General features: G+C 43.9%; 1 protein-coding gene and 1 non-coding gene across 3 annotated transcripts in view; both read left to right on the top strand.

The window, feature by feature from the left end:
* Positions 1-234: 234 nt before the first annotated feature.
* Positions 235-25,458, top strand: part of BASP1 (brain abundant membrane attached signal protein 1) — a 60,570-nt gene continuing 35,346 nt past the window's right edge. Inside the window, exon 1 of one of the 2 annotated variants that reach the window (XM_025387690.1) lies at positions 235-313. The gene's annotated coding sequence lies outside the window, so the exon portion shown is untranslated. Of the gene's footprint in view, positions 314-944; positions 1,190-25,458 lie in introns of those variants that run through there. The other variant, XM_025387689.1, reaches the window with a different exon arrangement.
* On the top strand, positions 24,610-24,714 carry LOC112627219. The gene has a single exon (XR_003120074.1). It is a non-coding gene; the product is annotated as a U6 spliceosomal RNA (small nuclear RNA).

Below are 25,458 nucleotides of genomic sequence, written 5' to 3' on the forward strand. Positions count from 1 at the left end.
GGCCAACCCCGTCTTCTCAATACTGGTGGGCTCCATTAAAGCACAGACAGCAAAAACATCGACGGCCCCTTTCCCCTCTTCTCTTCCCTCCTTCCTCTCCCAAGTTCCGAGAGCATCCTCCGAGGGGCGACGTCGCTCGCCCCACCAGCTGGACCTCGGCGACCGCACTTCCCCCGAAGCCGCAGCCTTCGGGGCTCAGCCTCGCGGGTGCGGGTGCAGGTGCGGAGCCGCCCGAGGTGCGCAACTCGTTTGCAGCGGCGCCGCCCTGACGCGCCTGCAGCTGGGGCTCACCCCAACCTCGCTGCCCGCCGAGGTAGCGGAATCGCAGTCGACGTCGGGAGCGGGCTGGACGGGGGTCTGAGAAGGGTAGCTGGTGCCAGGGGGTGTCATTCAAATATCACCTCGAGGCAGCTCCCTCAGTCTGAGCGAGAGCCCGAGCACTTCTTATCCAACCGTTCCAAATAAATGAGGAGAGAGAGAGAGACAAGCCCACGGACAGCCCAGGCGGCGCGGCGGGGGAAGGGGGACACGGGAATGGAGGGGAGGAGAGGGGAGGCGGAGGGGGGATCTGAATAGAGGGCAGTTAGAAAACGTTGGCGGGGCACAGGGTTGGAGGGGAAGGGAGATAGGGGGAAGGGAGGGACCAGGATGGAGGATAGCAGAGAAATGGGGGTGACTGTGATGGAGGGGAGGGGAGGTGGGGGCCCAGAGCTGGGGGGAGTCAAGGGGAGGCGGGCGTGTCTGGGCTGGAGGGGAGAGGGGAGGGTCTGCGCCGGAGGGAGGGGAGGGGAGGGGAGGAGAGGGAGTGCAGGGGGTGGGGAGCACGGAGCTGGAGGGAGTGGAGGGGAGGCGGGCGGGGCGCCGGGCTGGAGGGAGGGGAGAGAGGCGGGCGGGGAGCGCGGGAGGAGGGAGGCTGGGCGGGCGGACGCGCGGGGGGAGGGCACTGGGCAGGAAGGGGAGGGGGAGAGAGCGCGAGAAATGCAGAGGCTGCAGCGGCGGCGGCGGCAGCAGTAGCGGCAGCGGCGACGACGGCGGCGGCAGCGCTCCAACTGGCTCCTCGTTCCGGGCTCTGCCGTCGAGCCGGGAGAGAGCCTCCGCCAGCGGCCAGGCACCAGCCAGACGACGCCAGCGACCCCGGCCTCTCGGCGGCACCGCGCTCACCCAGGGGCTGCACAGGCACCCAGAGCCGGTAAGGAGGCGAGCCCGGTGGCCCCACGCCGCCGCGGACCCTGGGGCCTCCGTCCCCCACCGAGCCGCGCCCCGCCCCGCAGCCCCCAGGCTCTCCCTTCGTGCAGCGGGCAGCTGGGATGTGGTCCCGGATTGGACGGCAAGGGCCTGGGGTCCCTCTGTGAGGGCTCCGTCGCACTTTGGGGATCCCGGGTGATGAGGGGCCCAGAAGTGGGAGGCTTCGGTCGCTCGCAGGGTGGAGGGGTGAGGGGGGCGGCGAGGCTGGTAACCGGAGCTAGGGGGGAGGGGGCTGTCGGGGAGAGAAGCTGCGGGTGACGGGAGGAATTGTCGAATGCGAAACCCCCTAAGTGCGTTGAGTCCTGGGGAGGTCGTTCTGTGGGCTGAAGGGAGCGCTTCCGTCATCCGAGTCCTCACCAGCCTGGGAGAAAGCGCTCAGAGCGAGGGGCGCAGCAGCCAAAGATGAGGGTGGGGGTGGGGTGGGGCGGGAGTCCGAGGAGAAAGAAGACGGGAATCTGGCCCGATCTGAAGGAAGGGGGTGGCTTTTTGCTTTGGCAAACGGGTTTTCTCGACCCGTGGGACTCCTGGATCTTGATTCTGGGGCCAAGGAATACGAGGTTCACACGGCGACATGCACTCAGAAGCACCTCCCGAGCAGATCGGAGCCCCAGCCTCGTCCGTGGCGGAACTGCCTTCCCACGAACCTGTGGGCTGCCTCGGAGCGGTTTGTTTTTTCGAGCCTTCGGTTCCAAGAATGCGCCGGGCGCCTCCGCCCTGGGCCCCGGCCCGGGGGGTGTGGGCTTGAACCTGACAGCGCGCGGCCCTAACGGGGCTCAGCCCCGCTGGGAGCTCAGGGTTGGGGTTGAGCAGCTATTGCCCAAAGCGCTAAAGCTGAAACCCGGTGCCCGGTTCCTGCTTCCCCCGCCCCCGTCCCCCCTCCATTTCCAGAAAAATAAAAATTGCGGAATACTGGATCCGATCGCACGCACAATGCGCGGCTGCAAACCGCATTCTTTTCATGAATATTCATCGAACGCTTGGCCAGGCTCCTTATCTGCTTCCCCAGAGACATTTCCGCCTTGAAACGAGCTTGGTGGACAGCCCTTGCTCGTGTAATTCTCACTCTGCTGAAATTAGCACAGCGCACATGGGTGCATTTTTTAGTACCTTGTACAGGGTTGACACACCTCTGTCTCCCCCGCGGCCACTCGCACTGTGGGGCGGGCTAAAACCCAACGCTAGCATCGAAATGGTCTTCTGCTATAGGGGTGTGGACCGACTCCCCCCCACACCTCCCGGGATTACAGCCCGGGCGAACAGACCCCCAGTACTGCAGGCAAAATGAATGAATCGGGACTGTAATTACCTATTCCTTTGTCTTGGCCTCGCGCATGCGCCGGAGAGCAGGGTGTGGAGGGCCCGGCAGCCCCATCCCATCTCCATCATCCAGCCACCCACTCCCCTCCCGAGCCGAGGAACAAAGGCGTTTGCCCTAAATGTTGCGGGAAACCCTTGGACACCAATGACAGTTTTTGCCGCCTGTGTGTGTGTTTATTCTTTTCCAGGCTGTCTCTCATCTTTTGCTTTCTTACTGATTTCAATTGACCAAAATTAAGATCTGCCTTGATGATGATGAGGGCAAATTGTAGATTAAATATTTTGTACCCGGACACTGCTATTTTCCTTTCTAGTACGGTTCATTGTTCTTTTTCCTGTAACATATCTTAACTGCAGTGAGGGTAGCTTTCTTAGTTTGCATCAATTAACCGTTTGACAGATCTTTTTTGGTCATTTGATTAAGGGACGGTGGCCTCAAAACTGTCCGTGGGCGTTGCCTCCAGTGGCACCACTTGGGGAAAATTAAGACATCTTGGCGTTTATTCGAACAAGATGGCCTACAAAAACCGAAGAGAAGAAAATGATTACCTTCTCAGGATCCTAGCCCTTTCTGTTTTCTCTGGACTCCGACCTCATTGTTTCATTAAGGATTCCAAAAGGCGAATGGCATCCAGATGGAAATCTACTGGTGGGGGGAGAAAGAAGGCAGTGGTTGGGGTGAAGCTGGTTGGTTAGGTTCGCAATGATTCCTTTTTCCCGTTACCTAACAGAAGCCATGATATACCTTTGATGGCTGATTTTCTTTCAGGTCATCTGTTTTCCAGGTTATGGCCATTTAGATTTCTTTTCAGGCTAGTTTGTTTTTACCACCCAAAACGGGACTTATTGTGTATATCAAATAGGAGCCAAATATGATAGTTTTTGCAGTGGTAGGTTATGTTTAGCAGGGTTTTATGCTTAAATATTGTCAGTACATCCTGGTGGAATAACACGTGGGAGCAATGGAAATCATCTCTTTTGTCCTTTTTGATAAGAACTTGATATTGACCGCATTCAGTCTATCAGGGTGGCTGCCTAGCTGTCTTCTGTGTGGCATGTACGTAGAAGGATTGTACTCCTTAGTATTTAGTAGTTTATTATGATTTAGAGAGCTATGTGTACAGGTTTCTTTCTTTTTTCTTTTCCTTTAGGTTGTGTTTTTGGCGAGGGGTATGTTGGAATATAGAACAAATTCAATAGCAAATGTATACCAGCATGTCCCGAATTCAGTAAATCTTAGGTTTTTGAGTCAGATAATATTTAAATCGAATTTTAAAAATTGTTACCGAATTCAAAAATTTCTATCAGTTCGCTTATTCTTTTAGCCAGTTAGCTTTTTTGCCAAGCTTTAGCAGGTAGAGAAATATGGAGCCTTTTGATAAAATGCACCAACAATGACAGTGGCATTTCCGTTCTTTAACTGGTACTCAGTCTGCCATTGTGACGTGTAGAAGAGAACCTTATCTCCCCACATCACCCTAGTTTAAAGGTCCAATGGGAGAGCCCTAAGCATTTAGGCTGTCTATCCTTGGAGGCCTCTTCATAATCCTGACTTTACCAGGATCCATAATCCTCCTGGATCTTACAGTGCAAGAGGCGATGCGTTCTGTCTCTTTATTTTTTAATTTCACAATTAAGAACAATTTGAAGCCATTTTCATTCCATGGTCAAGATAAGCGGAGTATGACATCAGAGAGAAACTTTCATTTGGGGGAGATTTGATCACTCTAAAATGATGTCTGTGTTATTCACGGTAGTTTTGCGAAAATTGCAAAATCCATATCCATTTTTAAAAACAAGTTGTGATGTATATACAAATGCACACATATACATATGTGTGTATACACACTATAAAATCTTATGAATAACTTGAAATCATACTGGTTGGTATAGAATATTATTTTATAGTGCTTTGATACTGGTCTTTGGAACATAATCAATTTCTGTCTTTGTAAATGTGTTTGAAAGGGAAAGTCTAGCAAGTCTATTAATAAGCTGGCTTCCAATTTACCCCAGTGTACCTGGAGCATTAAGCTAAGACGTTCATCTACAGGCATAAAAACTTACATCAAGCACTACTGAACCTTACAAGCTGGAATAAACAATGCCTACTAAATAAAAGATTTATAAAATTGTTCTGTCTTATTTTTGTGATCTCTTGTAAATGTTTTTTTCAAAAATATCCAAAGAAGACCTGTGAACTATTATTTGTCAAAGGCAATTGCCCTTGGTATCTGATTCTGTTGAAAGAAATGCTTTGATTTATCCAGGCCTTTATCTTAATGTAGTTTGTACCTACTCATTTCACATCTTCTTTCTCTTCTTAATGATGGTCTTAGCTGGTACCCTGGAAACCAGGTAACTGCTGGGGAAAAACGCTGAGTAGGTATATAGACAACTTGAATATTCTCTGAGAATGGGTATGGAATCTTTATTGTTATATATCAAATTTTCTCTAATTATATCTAATCCTTTAGATTTATTGTATCTCTTAAGACTTTAGATAAGCCAGTGAACACGAGCTTTTTCTCTTTGGCTTAATTATAGTGGACAAATATTAGGAAGTAACTGTGAGGTTGCAAATAGAATACTTTGAAAGATAAGGTATTCTTTATGTGTTTTGGGGTAATGTTTTTGGGGTGGTTTCTCAGGAAATCGTGTAGACACTGGATTTGAAGAATCTAATAATTCCTATTTTGCGGTTATAGTAAGAACTACATATGGTGTCTAAAAATGATTAAGTGTGGAATGGCTGGCTCTTAAGGGCTCCTCAACCTCTCAGTCTCAATTAGTGATATCAATTACACTGAAAGTGTTTTCAACAACTGAAAGTGTCAATCAACACTTTCAGTGTAATTGACATCACTAGCTAATTTCAGTATATTCAGCTGTATTTTTGTTCCAGCTTGATTAATGAAGCCCGGGGGACCCCAGGAATATTAAGTTAGAAGTGTAGGATGTCTCAATCCTAAAGGGGACCAAATATCATGGTTCCTATTTTGTGTCCTTGTGTTTGTAGATATTTGAAATTCTGTATTGTATGGGAATTAGCCTGAAAGTGTATTTCATGATATCAGGATGGCCACCTTCCTTGAATTCCCCAGGTCTGCTTATACTTTTGTAACTTAAGAGGTGGCATTTAAGTTCTCTTGAGAAAATACAAGGGTAGTCTTGAAACCACAGCAGTGCCCAGCCTGCCAAAGGAAGGCTTTTGTGAAATGCCTTTCCAGCCACAGCCTTTGAGACAGACGTCTAGGTAAGTGTCACATGAGAGCAAATGTCTGGTAAATGTTCTCAAGAGTAAAAATCAACCATACAGAGTCCATTTCTCACCAGAATATAGTTCAATTGTAATTTTGAGGAGCCACAAGCCTAAGAAGGAAGCAGTGTGATTAAACAGCATTCTTCTTTTCCCTCTAGAAGTCAGAAATGGGATGAAATGGGAGGCAGAGAGAATGAAAGAGTGTGTTTTTCTTCTGCACTCTAAGGATTTAAATAGCATAAAAAATTATTTCTTAATGTTTTACAGACTTTCCACACTCAGTACATTTTTGAACAAAAACAGGGAAAGCTGAGATTTTTTGACTCAACAAGGCCATCAGTGCTGAGAGGTGGTGATTGAGCAGGCTTGGAAGTCTAGGAATACATTCCTGAAAGCTTTAGAGATTTAGAAATAGAAACCATCTGCAAGCACCACAGGGGCCCAGGGCATAAGGAAACACTTCAGGATAATATAGGAAAATGGTGTGCAGTGGAGAAAGCAAAGCCTTTACACAATATTTTCCCCTTATCACTTAAGCATTTTATGAGCTCTTTTTTTCATTTTCTTTCTTTCTTTTTTTTGCTAGTTCATTTTGAAGGAGGCAGGACTGGACTTCATTGGTTTGTGTTTTGAACTTCTGTTTGAAGTAGGTATTTCAGCAATTTGTACGTTGTGTAGGGAGTATGATATTTAGAAAGCATGATTTGGAGGGTTAGGCGTGGTGAGGATGGACCTTGGAGCCACAGCACCAGGTTCGACTCTTCTCTTAGCCATTTACTGGTTGTACCATCTTTGGTAAATTTCTTACCTTCTCTGTGCCTCAATTTTATTTAGAAACTGGGGATTGTGATGCATGGTTACTGTAAGGATTAAACGAAATTGTCATGCACTTAGGACATACCTCCTTATACTCAGTGCATCTTTTTAACCACAGTCACCATAAAGGAGTGAGAATATCAGTTTTCTTTACTGCATCCTCCATCTATAGCTATTCATATATTTGTTTCAAAGAGACCATTATTGCAAGACAGGCTAATGGTGGTGCCTTGCTCAGTAGGTAGAATATAGAAGTCTGTGGTTTAGAAAAGTCCTCCAGGTGTGGTTAGGAATACCCTAAATAACGTCAGCAGTTCATGTGGACTAAGTTTCAAAAGTCCGCAGTGGGTAGATTAGTACAACCCAGCCTCCATACTGAATTTGTATTTTTTTTAATGGAAGGAAAAAATGAAAGTCCTTGGAACTTCAGAGACAGGCTTACTGCTTTGGTATGTTGAGACCTGGACTCACCCTGATTAGTTGTATGACCTTGGGTGTAGATATAATTCATTTAGATTCCTGAAAATCCTTAGCTTTGTTGTGTCTTGAATCAGATGTATCATTAGCATTTGAAAGAAGTCTAAGTCATTAGTACTGAGGTTGATAAGCTAACTCAGGTATTTTACATTCCATATTAGTCCCCCTACCTCCACCCCGCCCTTGCCAAACAGGCATCACATGCCCACCACCTCCATACCTGGAGTAAAACTGAAGGTTGTATTATGTAGGAATGTAAAGATGTTGTGATCTACTGACAAATCTTTGGAAGGAATTATCCCCATGGGGACCTTAGTAATCAGGAACTCTGAACAACAAAACAAAAAAAAAAATTCTTTGGAATTTCAGATATTTGGGGTGGATCAATTCTGGAACTGGTCTTAACATTTCAGACATTTACTTCAGGGATATGCCCAAGGGATTTGCTTTTGTCCTTCTGGACACTTTTTGCTGTTGAGCAAAGGTGACTTCACTCTTATTTTGGGTAAATTGTTGTTTAACAGCTTCTTTAAACAGGTTTTTGAATCATGGGTTCTGGAGGGAAGTCATATATTTTACTTCATCTGTCAGGTGTTCGCTGGAAGGAAGGGGATTTTAGATACAGTGGTTACGTCTTTTAAAAGGTTTCCTAGGATTTCAATCCTTGTCTGATGGAGCTACACTGTACTTCTCCTAAGCCTTGGCCATTTTATCGTAGGTAATATGGACTCTTGAGGGGGTAAAAATGGGGGGGGGACTCTTGAATAAAATGGGTAACCTTTTCACATATTGACATCTTCAGTATTAATTTAGAGAGAGTGATACTAACTTCTTGAATGAAAAGTTACTTATTATGGAAGAGATCCAGTGCGTACTTTTAATATTTCATCAGTATTACATTAAATTGCTTGTAGATTAGAGGTGCTTCTTGTCATGGTGAACGGAGGCTAATACCTTAAGTCATTCCTTTCTAGTATGATGACTGTGGTTGTTCTTACTAAGGACTGTAAATGTAGATTTGGTCGATACCTTCATGTTTCTCCTTGCCCATTGCAGATGGAAGTCATAACTCCAAATGTCTTACTTATCTGCAATTCTGCTCTGAGATACGAACCAGGTTCTAGTAGACCCTCTGCCACTGTGTAGTTAATGTTGCCTGATTAGAAATAAACCAAGTCCTACCTAAATTTGTCAATCTGTTTTGTTCTGCGTCCACGCAGGATTCATTGACAGAAAGCCAGTGGCTGCTTTTAACCACTATCCAAACCTCAGTTCTTTGTAAATACTTTCCTTAGAGCAGAAGGTGTAAAAGCTCATGACTAAACACTCATTTTGGAACTCAAAAGAATCTTAGAGAAGTTAGTGGGTTGCTCAAGGTCCCATGAGCTGCTTATGGGCTGCGTGGAAACCCAGGTTATTTCCCCAGAAAGCCTCATTCCTGCTGCCCCTCTCTTCTGAGAGAGAAGTGGAGAATGTCTAATTGTGTCGCTCTTACTCACCGTCTGCAACGTAAACATTTTTTTCTACCATTTTTTATGTACCCTAGAACCACTAAAAATATATATATATCTATATTACATATAGATATATATATATATATCTCCAGTCTGGATCCTATATCCGCCTGGCCATCTCCCTCAGAGGAGACCTCTTCGGCCTTTTAATACACCACACATGCCTCAGGGGGAAGCTGCAGTCACTACCTCCTGCCACTTCATCCACAGGCCATCTTCCCCTCAACTTACCCCTCTCTGCTTCTTCCATTATGTGCATGTGGTTTCCTTTATATGCCAAAAAGTATATGGCATGCGCTAAAGTAGCTTTCTTCGTAAAACTAAACTTTAGTTTTTCTAAAATTTAAATTAAAACCTTGTTTTTCTCCCAGAATGCACAGTGGTTGGGGGCTGGGGAGCTGGCGATGGTGGGTATGCGTTTGAAAACAACACCAGCTGGTTTTAGACTTATTGGGGGCTATAGAGCAAGCGGAGCAGTTAGGCATCCCACCCACCCCTGGAATGCTCAGGGCGCTCTTGGCAGAGCCAGTGTGCACGTTATGGCAGGTGGTGGATGGAGAGCTTTTATGCCGATTTCTAGCGTTATCTGGCTTATTGGGTTGAGAGCTGCATACAACTGGATGTTTAATCTTTTTTTTTTTTTTTTCTTGAGATGGAGTTCACACCATTCTCCTGCCTCAGCCTCCTGAGTAGCTGGGTCTACAGGCGCCCACCACTACACCCGGCTAATTTTTTTGTATTTTTAGTAGAGACAGGATTTCACCATGGTCTCGATCTCTTGACCTCGTGATCCGCCCGCCTCGGCCTCCCAAAGTGCTGGGATTACAAGCGTGAGCCACTGCGCCCAGCCAACGGGATGTTTAATCTTTTTTATTTAAAATTACCATTTATAGTATTTGGGGTGATTTAGAGGATTTAAAAAATCTGTTCGATTCTGAAGTGGTCCTTAAAATACGGAACTTAAGTGCTTAAGTTGCTAAAACACTTTCTAAAGCATACTATTGGGATGTTTGAAACGGATGTTAGTAAATGTGTGTATTTGGATAATCTGTGATAAGTTTAGTTTTTGATGAGACACAATTTTAATTTCACATTTAAAGTGATATGTTTAGGTCACTAAGAGGAGCTTTGAATTTACAGTTTCCAGAGAAACCCACAATTAATAGGTAACTTTTGTTTTCATAATGCTTTTAATTATTAGTTATGTAGATTCAGGAATGGATATATTCTAAAATAAACCCAAATTAAAACGTCTTATTCTTTTTAAAGAAAAGCTGTGGTTCTATTAGAGAAAAACACTTCTTTTTTAAGTTTATGAAGAAATAGATGTTAGATGAAAACTTTTCCTCATTGAGCTTTCTAAATTACAAGTTTCTTGAATTGCTTGGCAAAGTGATTTTGAAAAGACCCACTTCATTTTTCCTTTGACAGTCTATTCAAAACACCATTACCACATAGACTAATACAATAACCAAGGTAAATAGTAACAAGACCTAATTGGGGAAACAGTGTATCAAATGGGGGAAAACAGTATCCACTGACAGAGAGAACCAGCTGTTTCTTAAAGAGACAGAGAAGAAAGATTTCCTGGGAGTTGGGTCTTCATAGGGTGCTCTCCTGGCCTTCTCTGAGCTTGCCTTGGAAACTGTAGAGGCTGTAGAGTATTTGCTGTCTTTAACCCTTGCGAATGTTCTCAGCTATTTCAGTAGAGGATAACAGTGTCGCTATTTGCCTTAGGTGTAAGATGATTGGAGAAAAGGAAAATGTAGAGAAATCAGATTGACTTTAGATGGACAGGCACAGAGTTCTGAAGTGACTTCCCACTCCTTAATTCTGCAGTGCACCCAGAAGTGAGTGAGGTTAGGTGACCACCTGGGTATTTACTATAACTATTATTACTATGATTAGATAAGGTGTCCTGTAATGTTCTCTGAATAACTCATTTTTCTTTTTTTTTCTCTTTTTTCCTCTCGCTCTGTCATCTAGGCTGGAGTGCAGTAGCGCAGTCTTGGCTCACTGCAACCTCTGCCTCCCGGGTTCAAGCGATTCTCCTGCCTTAGCCTCCCGAGTAGCTGGGATTACAGGCACTCACCACCATGCCCGGCTAATTTTTTTGTATTTTTAGTAGAGACGGGGTTTTCCTATGTTGGTTAGGTTGGTCTCGAACCCCTGTTTTCGTGATCCGCCTGCCTTGGCCTCCCAAAGTGCCGGGATTACAGGCGTGAGCCACCGCGCCCGTCCTTTTTTCTTTTTTTTTAGACAGAGTCTCACTCTATCGCCCAGGCTGGAGTGCAGTGGCGCAATTTCTGCTCACCACAACCTCTGCCTCCTGGGTTCAAGCGATTCTCGTGCCTCAGCCTCCCTAGTAGCTGGGACTACAGGTGCGCGCCACCAAGCCCGGCTAATGTGTGTGTGTGTGTGTGTGTGTATAATAATGAGAGTCTCACTGTGTCGCCCAGGCTGGAGTGCAGTGGCATGATCTCAGCTCACTGCAACCTCCGCCTCCCAGGTTTAAGCAATTCTCTTGTTTCAGCCTTCAAAGTAGCCTACATGCGTTGCCACCATGCCCGGCTAATTTTTTTGTATTTTTAGTAGAGACAGGGTTTCACTGTATTGGCCAGGCTGATCAGAAACTCCTAACCTCAAGTGATCTGCTCGCTTTGGCCTCCCAGAGTGCTGGGATTACAGACGTGAGCCACCATGCCCGGCCCCCAATAACTCATTTTTCTAAGGAAGAAAGAATCTCAATTAACAATTGGTGATGACACTGCCTCCCAAGGCTTCTCATAATCACCCAACCTCAGGTAAACAGGGTGAATGCCACCCTATTGACAGGAGGTTTATTGTGGCACTGCGTTTTCCTCAGTAGCCCTGGTGATCTGTTGTTGAGAACCCAAGCTCAGATTTCCCAGGGCTCACTCAACTGGACTTTAGAAATCTGGTTCCAGAATTTTCAAATGTTTGGTTTTCAGACAAATAGTAACACGTGTTTGCACCAGTGTTCTCCAGAAGGTTGTTAAGACAAGATTGATAATGCTTCCCAGGTACGTGCTTTCTTTTTCTGAGTCACAGCTGCATGTTACTAGTTTTCCCCATCTGACCTGATGATTGACTGATGGAAAGTCTCATTGAAGGTTTGGTGATCCTTTCATTGGTAGAATAGACAAAAACAGAACATAACTGGCTCATTCTATTCACCTCTACTTTTCTATTGTAACTGGATTTATTTCTGCCATCCAGACAGAGAACTTGGGCTTTGATTTCATCTGTACCAAAGTTTTCTGGGTGGGCACGTACAGGGGGTCATCATAAGAGAACTCAACTGACCACAATGCAGAGAGAGGTAACTATCCAATGGAATGGTAACGTGGTTCCACCAAGGTAAGAACTGTAGTATTAAATGAAATGAATTCTTTTTTTTGTTTGTTTGTTTGTTTTGAGACAGAGTCTCTCTCAGTTGCCCAGGCTGGAGTGCAGTGGTGCAATCTTGGCTCACTGCAAGCTCCACCTCCTGGGTTCACGCCTTTCTGCCTCAGCCTCCCCAGTAGCTGGGACTACAGGCACCCACCACCATGCCCGGCTAATTTTTTTTGTATTTCTAGTAGAGCCGGGGTTTCACCATGTTGGCCAGGATGGTCTCAATCTCTTGACCTCATGATCTGCCCGTCTCGGCCTCCCAAAGTGCTGGGATTACAGGCATGAGCCACTGCACCTGGCCTAAATGAAATGAATTCTTAATGGGAAAGAAGTTCTGTGAATATTCCTGAGTTGTTATGTTTGACTTAACTAACTCTTAAATGGAATTTAACTAAAAAGTGAATTTAACAAAGAAGTGAATTTAAAAGCCAACAAGCTTCATATCTCTCCACCTCACCCCAGACCTGTGTTAATTAGCCCTTCTTGCTTAAATCAGATCATCCTGATGAACTTTAATGCTGTGATTAGCAATGTATTCTTTGACCATATTCTTGTTTCCAGCAACAAATAACTGCCAGGTTAAGGGGAGAAGGAAGTGATGGATAGAGGGACCAGTTGGCAGATTGTAACACATGTACACACACTATTCCTTTAACTTGCTTTCTTTAGACCTGTAGTTCCTACCTGTGAATCTCATTTCTGTATTGATCCCCATTGGCTAAGCATACGACTAAAGGGGGATTCTGTGTTATTTCTTCAGTAAGCTAAACAGGAATCTCCGAAAAAGGGCAAAGAAGTCCAGAATGATGTAATGCGGCAAAAAATGTTACTGCTGTTTCTAAGGGGGGTGGAGGAAACCCAAGCCAGTTTTGAGTTGAGTGTGCTTCCTGTTGAAAGGGGGTGAGAATTCAGAGATGTATACCTATTTAAAAAAAAAAAACAAAAAAAAACTCAGGATATCACAAAGCGTGGCAAATGAGCAAGCCCTGACCTGTTAGCAGTTGTTTGCATAGTTTACCAGGTAGAGAAAGCATCCAACAGATAGAACCAAATGTTTGAGGATGCTAACATGCACTGTGGTTAGTGTGAGGTTTAATTGGCTGGGGACACATTTCCATTTAAATCTGGTTCTGATAACACATTTAACTACCTCACTAGCTAATTACACCGTTCCAGGCTTGAGAGAGGAAAAGGCACCTGTGAGCAGTGGCGTGTCTTGTTAAATAAGGTTTGAAAGCCCTTCCGAAAAGGAAGAAATGGCTGTATTTGGGGACGTTTGAGCATAGTAATTGTGCAGCCTTGCTCCTGGCTGAGGGTAGGGGAAAGAAGGCCCTTCCTTTCTGCTCCAAGAAGTGTTCAGATTCCCCTTATGTGGGCAGAATTTTTGGTAAGTACAATACAGGAAGCAAAACCGCATTGCTGTAGGTCAGCAGTCAGTGACCTCTTGTTTCTGAGCCCCTCTGTTGCCTCCTCATTGTGTGTTCAGGGGACGAAAGCACAGAGCAGGAGAAGAGGAAGGGAAGGCTGGCAGAGGCTGGGAGGATGTACCCGCATTAACACAAGTTGGGGAGGCACCAATGCTCTGCTCCTGTCTCTACTCAGGCGACCATAACAAAATAACAGATGGGATAACTTAACCAAAATATATTTTTTCATAGTTCTGGAGGCTGGAAGTCCAAGATCAACATGTTGGTAGGGTTGGGTTTTTTTTTTTTTTTTTTTTTGACGGAGTCTTGCTCTGTCACCCAGGCTGGAGTGCAGTGGCACTATCCTGGCTCACTGCAACCTCTGCCTCCCGGGTTCAAGCAGTTCTCTGCTCAACCTCCCAAGTAGCTGGGATTATAGGTGTGTGCCTCCATGTTTGGCTAATTTTTTTGTATTTTTAGTAGAGATGGGATTTCACCATCTTGGCCAGGCTGGTCTTAAACTCCAAAGTGCTGGGATTACAGGCGTGAGCCACCGCACCTGGCCCAGACTTGAGTTTTCTAAATCAGAATGGAATGATCCTGGGGAAGCTTATTTTAAAATCTCCTACCCATAGTGGCAATGGTAGAGAGCCCTTTTTGTTGTAGACAAAAGAGTTGATCAGATGCCTAGACCACTTGAAAATCCTGTTCTAGCATCTGTGCTTTCTGTTAAGGATTCATCAGACAGACTCTTAACGGTGGAACAGATTTTACTGGATAGAGACTTGGGGTTGAAGACAGAAGGCAGAGGCTTGAATAGAAGCAAGTAGAGGAAGAGTGGTGGGGGTTTTGACAGAAAGTTTATGAATCAGTGGGACACTGAGGAAAGGGAAGTGTGTGTCAGGAATCATGGAAATCCTCCATGACTATAGAAACCAAGGCTAATGAATTTTGGGGCCTTTCCAAGCAATAAAACAAGTAGTGATACTTACAGGGATTCTTTGGAGGGGCATTCTCAACAAGTGTGGATGTGGGTATGTCTACACTTAGCCCTTTTGAGAGGGTCTTTTTTATTTTTATTTTATTTTATTTTATTTTATTATTTGAGATGGGCTTGCTCTGTGACTCAGGCTGCAGTGCAGTGGTGCGATCTCAGCTGACTGCAACCTCTGCCTCCCGAGTTCAATCGATTCTCCTGCCTCAGCCTCCCGAGGAACTGGGATTACAGGTGTGCGCCACCATGCCCGGCTAATTTTTGTCTTTTGTTTTAGGGGAGATGGGGTTTCATCATTTGGCCAGGCTGGTCTCCAACTCCTGACCTCAAGTGATCCACCCGCCTTGGCCTCCCAAAGTGCTGGGATTACAGGCCACTGCGCCCAGCCAGAGAGGGTCTTTTTAAAACAGTTGACGATTTTTAGGCGTACCCTGTCAATTAATTCAGTGATTGCTTTCCTGGCTCAAATTTAAGGTCACATCACGTTAACTATGGCAATACAAATATGGCAATACAAATATTGCCTCATGAATCCCCAGTGAAATTGGGAATAACAATTTAATTTTACTACACTAGATAAACCACTGGCCTTAAAAATAATTGAAACTTGATGCTGTTTAATGTCTTTTATAAAAACTTTCACTGGTGAATGGTTTTCTACATAAAGCATAGGATGTAAATTATTGTAGAATTTAAACATTTTAACTCTTAACATTTATGCAATGTCTATTTTCAACTCAATGTCAGGGACGACCTTTAGCACTCACTTTCCTGGTGTACAGCGCCTTCTTCCAATCATGCCAGAAAAGTAGGCTTGTCTCCTGGAATTCCCCATATGGCCTCCTTCTTGGGTAGTGAAACTCACATATGTCCATTTCCCTCTACTTGAAGCCTTGAATCTAGTAGAAGCTTCTATCCTCTCCTGGATCACTGCCCGAATACTCTCCTAAATCCAAGCATGACATTCCTCTGCATAAGATTTTAGACCTAACTCTCCATTACACCTGGAATGAAACGCAAACTCTCAGCATGTTCACCTTCTATTTTCCTCTCTTACCTCTGTATCTACACACTCTCTCACCCACCCTCGTCAGCCATGCCAACAGCCTCTCAGGTCTCCCAGGGCTCCAAGCTTGTGCCTACTGTTTCTTCTGCCTGGAATATTCTTTTCCCCACTGTTGAAGTTACTCTTAGTTCAGGTCTCAGCTTAAATGTCACTCTTGCAAAGATGCTCCCACACCTTCTGGCGCTGGGCATTTTTATCCCTGCATTTACCAGAATTGATGAGATTATGTAATGTCTCTGCTCTTCTAGATTAAAACTTCTAGGAGGCAGGGATGTGTCTGTTTTGTGGACCCATAACAGTGCCCTATAACAGTTTCTGATCCATACCAAGCACCCCATGTCTGTTCAGTGTTGACGGTTGTCTCCAGGACATTATGTTCGTGGAGAGCACGTGTCTTCTGAACATCACCTTTGGCAGCTGAGATGACTTCCATAAATGGGCCCAAATTTCGCCTCGTCAGTTGTGCTTACTATGAAGATGAGTAGCTGATGAACTCCAGTGAGAGTAATTATTCTGTTTCCAGGCAATAACCTTAGTAGTAATTGTCCTAAAGCCCTGAGACATTACAAGTAATGAGTACTGACGGCTCATGCATCTGAGCGTCCTCCTAAGGTACAGTCTGAAATGAAAAATGAAACTGTGTATTATTTGAGGGAGACAAATAGTATTACATTGTGGGAACTTTTCAGAAACACAACACGATGAGTGAAAGCTGAGGATGTCCTTCCAGGTTATTGAATGCTGTTGGTCTGCTTTGGATCAATCATTATTGAACAACTTAACTGAGTGCATTTTAGTAACAGCCTTTGTGAAGTTGCGAATATCAGGCCCCTAGAGAAGCAGGTGGCTTGAAATCTTTACACATTAGTCAATTATAAACCTAACGAAGTAAAAATGAATTTAGCCCTAATTCTGTGCTGTGACTACTTACTCTGCATTGTGAGTTCTGCGAGGTTAGGACCTTGCTTTGTTCATCTTTGGATGTCACTTTCTAGCACCTAACTGAACCTGTGGTCCAGTAAAGGGCTGGATATGTGGAAAGGCATGTTTCACGGCCATGTGACATCACGCTGTGCAAATAAGGCATATTTCAGAATGCTGTTCTTTTCTTTACTCTCACATCTAGGAACCAGCTTGTAATGAACGTTTGGCAAATACCACAGTGGATTTTTCTTTTTTTTTTTTGGAGGAGGAGGTAGGGGCACAACTAAGACATCATTTGTGATTTATTTCCCCTCCTCTTACATGTCACATACCTCTTAGATGGTCAACATTCACCTTCTGCTGTCTCATTTCTGAGTGCCATCGGCCTTAGTTTTAAATAGGATTATTAGAGAGAAATATTTTTGTGTCCATCTTGAGATCTTTCCTCAGATCAGTGTCTAGTTTTCTTTAGCTGATTCTTATTGATGGAATTCTTATTAAATAAAAAAAATTTGTAACTTTTCACAATGGTATGAAATTGATTTCTAAAGTAACCTGTAGTTAAATAATAATGCAGGGTTCCCGTAAGCATGTCTAGTTCTAGCAATACAGTTTACTCATTCTAAAACATTTCTGGATGTTGACCCTTTATTTGCAAAATTTTCATTTTCATAGGCTTCTGCTTTGCATATTAAAACTGTAGTTGTAGTTGAGGTGATGGTAGGGGTCTTTATTGTCTATACCTGTGAACTGGGTTGAAGTATAAGACATTCTCATACCATCGATATAATCTATGCCATGAACACTTGGCACTTTATTAAATCAATACTTGGTCTGAAAATTGTCTCATTTTAAATGAATTCAGCTCATGAATTAGCCAGTGGCATCCTCTTCAACTGAGACTCCTTTATCTCCTTCCCCTTCTTCGTTTTCCTCCCCTAACATACAGCAGATACTCCCTGGGTAAGAGCTGAAGGGGCTGGCTGTGGGTCATCTAGTCCAGAGGGCCATGTCAGTGTGATTTAAGGCGGATAGTAGAATGGGAAGGGCAGTGATAGTTCTTTGCAATTCATTTTTTATCTTAATGTTTCTAATGCACCATACTGCCTCCTGATTTCTCACAGACCGTACCATATGTTTTGTTTGGAAGCCTTGGCTTATCTTGTAGGTTGTGTACTTAGCTGGAATGACACAGTATCGATGGTTGAACAGCAATTTATGACACAGATGAGTAACTGGGTGACTGATATGCCTTTTGATGTGTATTTCCAAGTAGATGATATTTTCTTTTTCTTTTTTTTTTAAACCTTCTGATGTGATTTGCTAGTGATAGTGATGGTGTCATTTTGGTTTTAAAGCTGGAAAATACAGGCTGGGCACAGTGGCTCACACTTGTAATCCCAGCACTTTGGGAGGCTGAGGCAGATGGATTGCCTGAGTTCAGGAGTTCGACACCAACCTGGCTAACATGATGAAACCCCGTCTCTACTAAAAATACAAAAAAATTAGCTGGGTATGGTGGCGTACGCCTATTGTCCCAGCTCTTCCGGAGGCTGAGGCAGGAGAATCGCTTCAACCCAGGGAGGTGGAGGTTGTAGTGAGCTGAGATCGCGCCACTGCACTCCAGCCTGCGCGACACAGTGAGACTCAGTCTCAAAACAAAAAACAAAAAAAAACCCAAACAAACAAAAAAGCAAAACTGGAAAATACAAACAAACCGAAGGAGTGATTGGTAGATGTTTAGATTCTACCACTTCTCAACTTTAGGCAATGTTCCGTGTAGGTGTCAGTTTCCTGCTACTGCAGGCACACATCATACTTCAACTGCATGAAGATTCTTCTATTTCTGCTCTATAAATATGTTATTGGATTGGACGAGCAAGATACACACTTACACATTTGAAGCCGTAAGTAAAAAAAAAAAAAATTATATAGTTAAAAGGTACAAATAATTGCTTTTGTGATGAATTTGTTCTTCAAATGAAAGATCAGTGGCATCTGTTCATGTATTTCTCGGGTAAAACTTTGTCAAAGTGGTTCAAGTGGCTTCAACATGCTAAGAATATGTTGAAAACTTGTTTTTTTTGTATACAAATGAATAGCTGACATGAGGTTTTTCTACCCTATGAATGCGACATGGGAACATACAAACCACATTAAAATATTGCAGAATTCACGTTTGTTTATTGATGAAGTTGGGAGACGCAGTTCCTTTAAGTAGCCTACGATGGGTGAAAGCAAACAAAGGAATCAGTAATTACAGCGAGGCAAATGTTGGTCTGTAGATACAGGTGGTAGAGATACAGCAGAGAGTCATTAGGTTTACTACTCGGATCAATTATATTCTTTTTCTTCAGTCTGTCCCTCCATCCACTTCTTTTGCCTGACTAAGCCCTGTGAGATATTCCAGTTCAATTGGCTGTTATTTAAAGTATGTAAATATCAGTGTAGAGAATATGGAAGAATTCGGCATCGATTACATTTAGTTCAAAGGTCTTAATCACTGGACAAATAAGAGATTTACACATCTTAAATTTCCATCGAAAAGAAGGTATTTGGAGATTAGAAACTGAAGGAAAATATTTCCAAGAATAGCTAGTTCTTAAAACACAGTAAGAATATGCTTTAGCTCTTGAACAGTGTTTGTAGTTACTGTCTGACTCCTTGGGGAGGTGTCTCCCGCTGGAGCTCTCACCTGGCAGGCTAACTGCATTAACATGGGCCACTCAGCTTGAGAAACAGGAAGAATTGCTGTTGCTCCCATCTGCTATTTATGTTTTTCTTTTTCTTTTTCTTTTCTTTTCTTTTTTTTTTTGAGACGAGTCTCGCTCTGTCGCCCAGACTAGAGTGCAGTGGCACGATCTTGGCTCACTGAAAGCTCCGCCTCCCGGGTTCACGCCATTCTCCCGCCTCAGCCTCCCAAGTAGCTGGGACTACAGGCGCCCGCCACCACGCCCGGCTAATATTTTGTATTTGTAGTAGAGATGGGGTTTCACCATGTTAGCCAGGATGGTCTCGATCTCATGACCTCGTGGTGAGCCCGCCTTGGCCTCCCAAAGTGCTAGGATTACAGGCGTGAGCCACTGTGCCTGGCCTGCTATTTATGTTTTTCATAGGCATTACGTTTCCTTACACCCCTATTCAGATGTAGATGTTACTTTTGCTCAAAAGTGCTCCTTTCTCTTGAGTTGCAAATAGCCTACCTAGGTAGCTGGACTCTTGACCATGATGTTTTTTGAAATGAAATCTGTCAACAAACATAGGGCAGGACTGGTAACTAGTATTTTATCATTCTTCTAGCCTTCCCCCTCCAGCCTGATTTATACTACCCACCATCTGAACTTGATGATTGTTTCTCATGACCCCATAGGGAAACTCCTTGGATGTAGGAACCCTGCCTGATTTTTGTTTTCCTAGACCTTCAGACACTACTTGGCCCAGAGTAATTGCTCTTTGTGAATCACTGCTTTAGTCCAAGATTGTACAGTCCTCTGCCCAGGACTACTTTGAATGTGGCCCAACACCAGTTTGTGAACTTTCTTAAAACATGAGACTTTTTTTTTCTTTTTTCCTTTTTAGCTCATTAGCTATTGTTAGTGTATTTTATGTGTGGCCCAAGACAATTCTTTTTCCAATGTGGCCCAGGGAAGCCAAAAGACTGGACACCCCCAGCCTTGCGTTTAGTCTTTAAGACTATACTACCTTGGGGAAGAAAAGCAAAAATGATTTTTTATTACATGTATTTAAACCAGTATTTACATTTGTAGGGATCTTGGGCAGGTTATCCAGAGAGCAAGTTTCTTTTCTTTTTTTTTTTTGAGACGGAGTTTCACTCTTGTTGCCCAGGCTAGAGTGCAATGGTGTGATCTTGGCTCACTGCAGCCTCTGCCTCCCGGGTTCAAGCAATTCTCCCGTCTCAGCCTCTGGAGTAGCTAGGATTACAGGTGCCCGCCACCACACCTGGCTAATTTTTTGTATTTTTAGTAGAGACGAGGTTTCACCATGTTGGTCAGACTGGTCTCGAACTCCTGACCTTAGGTGATCCACCCGCCTCCACCTCCCAAAGTGCTGGGATTACAGGCGTGAGCCACCACGCTCAGCCGAGAGTTAGTTTCTTGATTGATAAAATGTTCACTCCTTGTTGATATTATCTCCGGTGTAGTTAGATGGCTACTGAATGTGTCCTGAGAGCAGGTCCTAAGAGTTTATTTTTCATGTTATTGTTGGGGAAAAAAAAAACCAGAAATATTTTAATAATAGGAATTAAAGATATGAAGACCCTGATATCTGAAAGTTGAGTGGTTCAAATACGGTGAGCAATGCAGTCTTTTTTTTTTTTTTTTTTTTTTTTTTGAGACGGAGTCTCGCTCTGTCTCCCGGGCTGGAGTTGCAGTGGCCGGATCTCAGCTCACTGCAAGCTCCGCCTCCCGGGTTCCCGCCATTCTCCTGCCTCAGCCTCCTGAGTAGCTGGGACTACAGGCGCCGCCACCTCGCCCGGCTAGTTTTTTGTATTTTTTAGTAGAGACGGGGTTTCACCATGTTCACCAGGATGGTCTCGATCTCCTGACCTCGTGATCCACCCGTCTCGGCCTCCCAAAGTGCTGGGATTACAGGCTTGAGCCACCGCGCCCGGCCGCAATGCACTCTTAACTAGACCCATATCTTAAGGGAAAAAAATGTTTTTAGTAGTTTTCTTGGTATCCTCTAATCTTCAGAAAAAAATTCTTAATAGGCAGTCTTGATGTAAATAAATCACAATTCTGTATATTTAAAAAGCTGCTTGTGCTACTGTGTCATTCCTCTGGAATTTTCAAAAGCTGAGATTTTTCTGTATACTTTGAAAGCTAATGAAATCTACCAGCCCACGGGGTAGTAAACAACCAAGAATTCTTGATGGAGGTATTGTAAAGAAAGGTGATAAGGGGCCGGGTGTGGTGGCTCAAGCCTGTAATCCCAGCACTTTGGAAGGCGCAGGCGGGTGGATCACGAGGTCAGGAGATCGAGACCATCCTGGCTAACACGTGAAACCCGGTCTCTACTAAAAACACAAAAAATTAGCCAGGCTTGGTGGCGGGCGCCTGCAGGGAGCCGAGATTGCGCCACTGCACTCCAACCTGGGCGACAGAGTGAGACTCTGTCTCAAAACAACAAAACAAAACAAAAGAAAGGTGATAAGGCTATCTAATAAAGGACCCAAAGAACTCTCACTGAGCTCACCCAGAATGCTTTTCTGGATTAAAGCACAGACTGAAAACCCATTCTTAACATTAGTGACTTGGGTATGACTCATTTTGAAGAAAGAAAACTGCCTAAATCTGTGGTTGAGCTTGCACACATTACAGGTCTCTGGAAATAAGATGCTTAATTAAACAGGTTCTGTAATCTGTGATTCTTGCTAGGTGAGTGTCCCCTGACATTGCTTTTTTTTTTTTTTTTTGTGATGGAGTCTCGCTCTGCCACCCAGGCTGTAGTGCAGTGGCTCACTGCAACCTCCATCTCTCGGGTTCAAGTGATTCTCCTGCCTCAGTCTCCCGAGTAGCTGGGACTACAGGCATGCACCACCACGCCTGGCTAATTTTTGTATTTTTAGCAGAGACAAGAGTTTCACCATGTTGGCCAGGCTTGTCTTGAATTCCTGACCTCAAGTGATTCACCCAACTCGGCCTCCAAAAGTGCTGGAATTACAGGCATGAGGCACTGTGTCTGGCCCCCTGACATTGCTTTCTAAAATAAGATTACCTGTAGTTATCAGTGTTCACCAAGCACGTATGAAACACAACGTATGTTAAGAGGCTCTTTAATTACATAAATGCTTATTTGGGGGATTCTTGTTCTCAGTCACTGTCTCTCTTTTGGATGGATATATACAATTTGATTGGCACTCCTATTGACACTTTATTTGGTTTGTGACTTGTTTGTCTAGGTGCCTTTCTATTAATATATTTTTTTTTCTGTTTAAACTGCTCTCTTTTTTTCAGCACAGCACTGGACGTTTTCTTTGAAATCTTCCAGATTCATTTGGTTGTCTTCCTTATGTCAGCTGTCTTATGCGGGAAAAGTGGTCACTGTTCAGTCAGTTCAGTCTACATAGCTGGCCATCTGAGTTTTTTTTTTTTATTGAAACCAAAATAAAGCTTCAAAGAAATGAAGAAGCTGAGCCTCCCTCCCCTTCCTTTCAACTAACACCTACTGATGTTTATCTTGGAAATAATTTGATGTTTATTTGATGAAACCTGTAGTTAAGTGTTAAGGGAGATAACGTCAAGCTTCAGAACAGTGAGGAGAAACCTTTAGTATTGTGTGTCTAGCATTTGATGCAAGTGCTCTGAGGAACCCACGGAAGCTGGGATAAAAATGCTCGTCTGATCTCCAAATAGTCTCATCTGAATGTACTGAAGCATCACCGCATTCGTTCCAAATCTGAACCTGACCTACTTTTCCTCTTCATCTCCTGCCATCTCTTCCCTAGTTTGTCATCTTATTTTCCAGCACCACGAATGGTTCATAGTTTCTGATAAATATCTGATGTATGGCATCAGTTATATGACTATTTAAACATGACTCATAGTGAACTGTATTTAAATATTGATATGACTCCATGCGTTTTCAAAGAATATGTGGAATGTTCTTTTTGAGTGTCAGTTATTAATCACCTGTTTTCTGTTCAACTTTGGTTATCTTCAGTAAATTTTTTTTTTTTTTGAGACGGAGTCTCGCTCTGTCGCCCAGGCTGGAGTACAGTGGCCGGATCTCAGCTCACTGCAAGCTCCGCCTCCCGGTTCAAGTGATTCTCCTGCCTCAGCCTTCCGAGTAGCTGCAACTACAGGCGCCCGCCACCATGCCTGGCTAATTTTTTATGATTTTAGTAGAGGCGGGGTTTCACCGTGTTAGCCAGGATGGTCTCGATATCATGACCTCGTGATCTTCCCACCTTGGCCTCCTAAAGTGCTGGGATTACAGGTGTGAGCCACTGTGCCCGGCCCAGCTCTTTCTTAAAGAAAGCCTTGGCAAATATGGAAATTTTCCCTGTTCACTATGGTAAATAATGCTTGAGGTCACTAAACTCAGGATCTAAATAAAACAGATCAATGTGTTAGTACATGGAACAGAAGGCCATATTTTTGGTGATAACTGTTGACCCCACACTCACCCTGGGGTCTTCGTGTCAATGTCAGGATGTGTTTTAAAAGCCTAGGCTGTCAATCTTGTAATACAACTTTGGCTATCTTTCTTCTAGAGCCTTGCAAAGTAAAGCCAATCCTACTTAGGACCCAGTTAGGAATTTGGATATATGTGTTGTATTTGCATGTGATACTGCCCTTCATTTGAAAACACAGGCTTAAATTAGTGAAGTAAAACTCTTTTAGTCTGGATTACCCCCAAAATCTGTGAATTTGTACTAATTCAAAATCCTCTTTGTTGGTAACTGTTGTAGTGAGGTCTTTGGAAATTTTATCCCGGTAGCATGGAGGTGTTGCTGCTTCTCTTCATTCGTCTAGTTTTGTAGTCAGAACTGTTTATAGAATTGTAAGTTTAAAGTGACCCTATGCTGTGGTTTGAATATATGTGTTCCACCAAAATTCCTGTGTTGGAACCTAATGCCCAGTGTGATAGTATTGAGTAATAGCTGAGGCCTTTTGGGAAACGCTGAGGTCATGATTGTTCCACCCTCACTAATGGGATTAGTGCCCTTATAAAACATGTTGGGAAAAAAATAAAAATAAAAACAAAAAAATAAAAATAAAAGAAACAGGTTGGAACCCAGGAATTTGAAGCTGGGGTGAGCCGTGATCATGCCACTGCACTCCATTCTGGGCCACAGAGTGAAGCTCTGGCCGGGCGTGGTGGCTCACGCCTGTAATCCCAGCACTTTGAGAGGCCAATGTAGGCAGATCACCTGAGGTCAGAAGTTGGAAACCAGCCTGGCCAACATAGTGAAATCCTGTCTCTACTGAAAAATGCAAAAAATAACTGGGCGTGGTGGCGAGCACCTGTGATCGCAGCTCCTCAGGAGGCTGAGGCAGGAGAATCACTTGAATCTGGGAGGTGGATGTTGAAGTGAGCCGAGATTGCGCCATTGCACTCCAGCCTGGTGACAGTGAGACTCCTCAATAAAATAATAAAATAAAAACAAGAGTGAGGCTCTGACTCTTTAAAAAAAGAGAAATAATGTGCTAACTACATCAGCACATATACTAAAATTGGAACCACAGAGAGATGAACATGGCTGCTATGCAAGAATGACAGTGCAAATTTGTGAAGCGTTCCATATATTTTGAAAAATAAAAAATAAAAAAGGTTGAAGGGAGTGCCCTAGTCCCCTTTTGTCCTTGATCTTGGACTTCCCAACCTGCAGAACTGTGAGAAATAAGTATCGATTCTTTATAAATTACCCAATCTAAGGTATTTTGTTAGGGCAGTAGGAATGGACTAAGACACCTACTAAACAAAAAGACAAAATTGTTGTGATTTTGATCTTAAGTTGGAAACATAAAACCATCGTTATAGAGAAGGCAAAACTAGGCCAAGATTTATTTTTTCAATGGCATTTAAAAATATTTAATAGGCTCTTTTAATTATAACATTACAAAATAACACCTTTTAGTCTGTTGAGCACAGGCTTGTCTAGTGCTTACCACGTGCCAGGCAGGCCGCATTCTAAGCTTTGCACAGATTGACATTTTACTTTTTTTTTTTTTTTTTCTTGAGGCAGAGTTTTGCTCTGTTGCCCAGGCTGGAGTGTAGTGATGTGATCTCACCTCACTGCAAGTCCCGCCTCCCACATTCAAGCGATTCTTGTGCCTCAGCCTCCTGAGCAGCTGGGACTATAGACATGTACCACCAGGCCCAGCTAATTTTTGTGTTTTTAGTAGAGATGGGGTTTGGCCATGTTGGCCAGGGTGGTCTTGAACTCCAGGCCTCAAGTGATCCGCCCGCTTCAGTCTCCCAAAGTGTTGGGATTACAGGAGTGAACCACTGTGCCCAGCCCAAAGATGGACATTGTGAAATACAGAAGCTAG

This window comes from Theropithecus gelada, chromosome 6 (genome assembly GCF_003255815.1).
Source record: "Theropithecus gelada isolate Dixy chromosome 6, Tgel_1.0, whole genome shotgun sequence".
Taxonomy (NCBI): domain Eukaryota; kingdom Metazoa; phylum Chordata; class Mammalia; order Primates; family Cercopithecidae; genus Theropithecus; species Theropithecus gelada.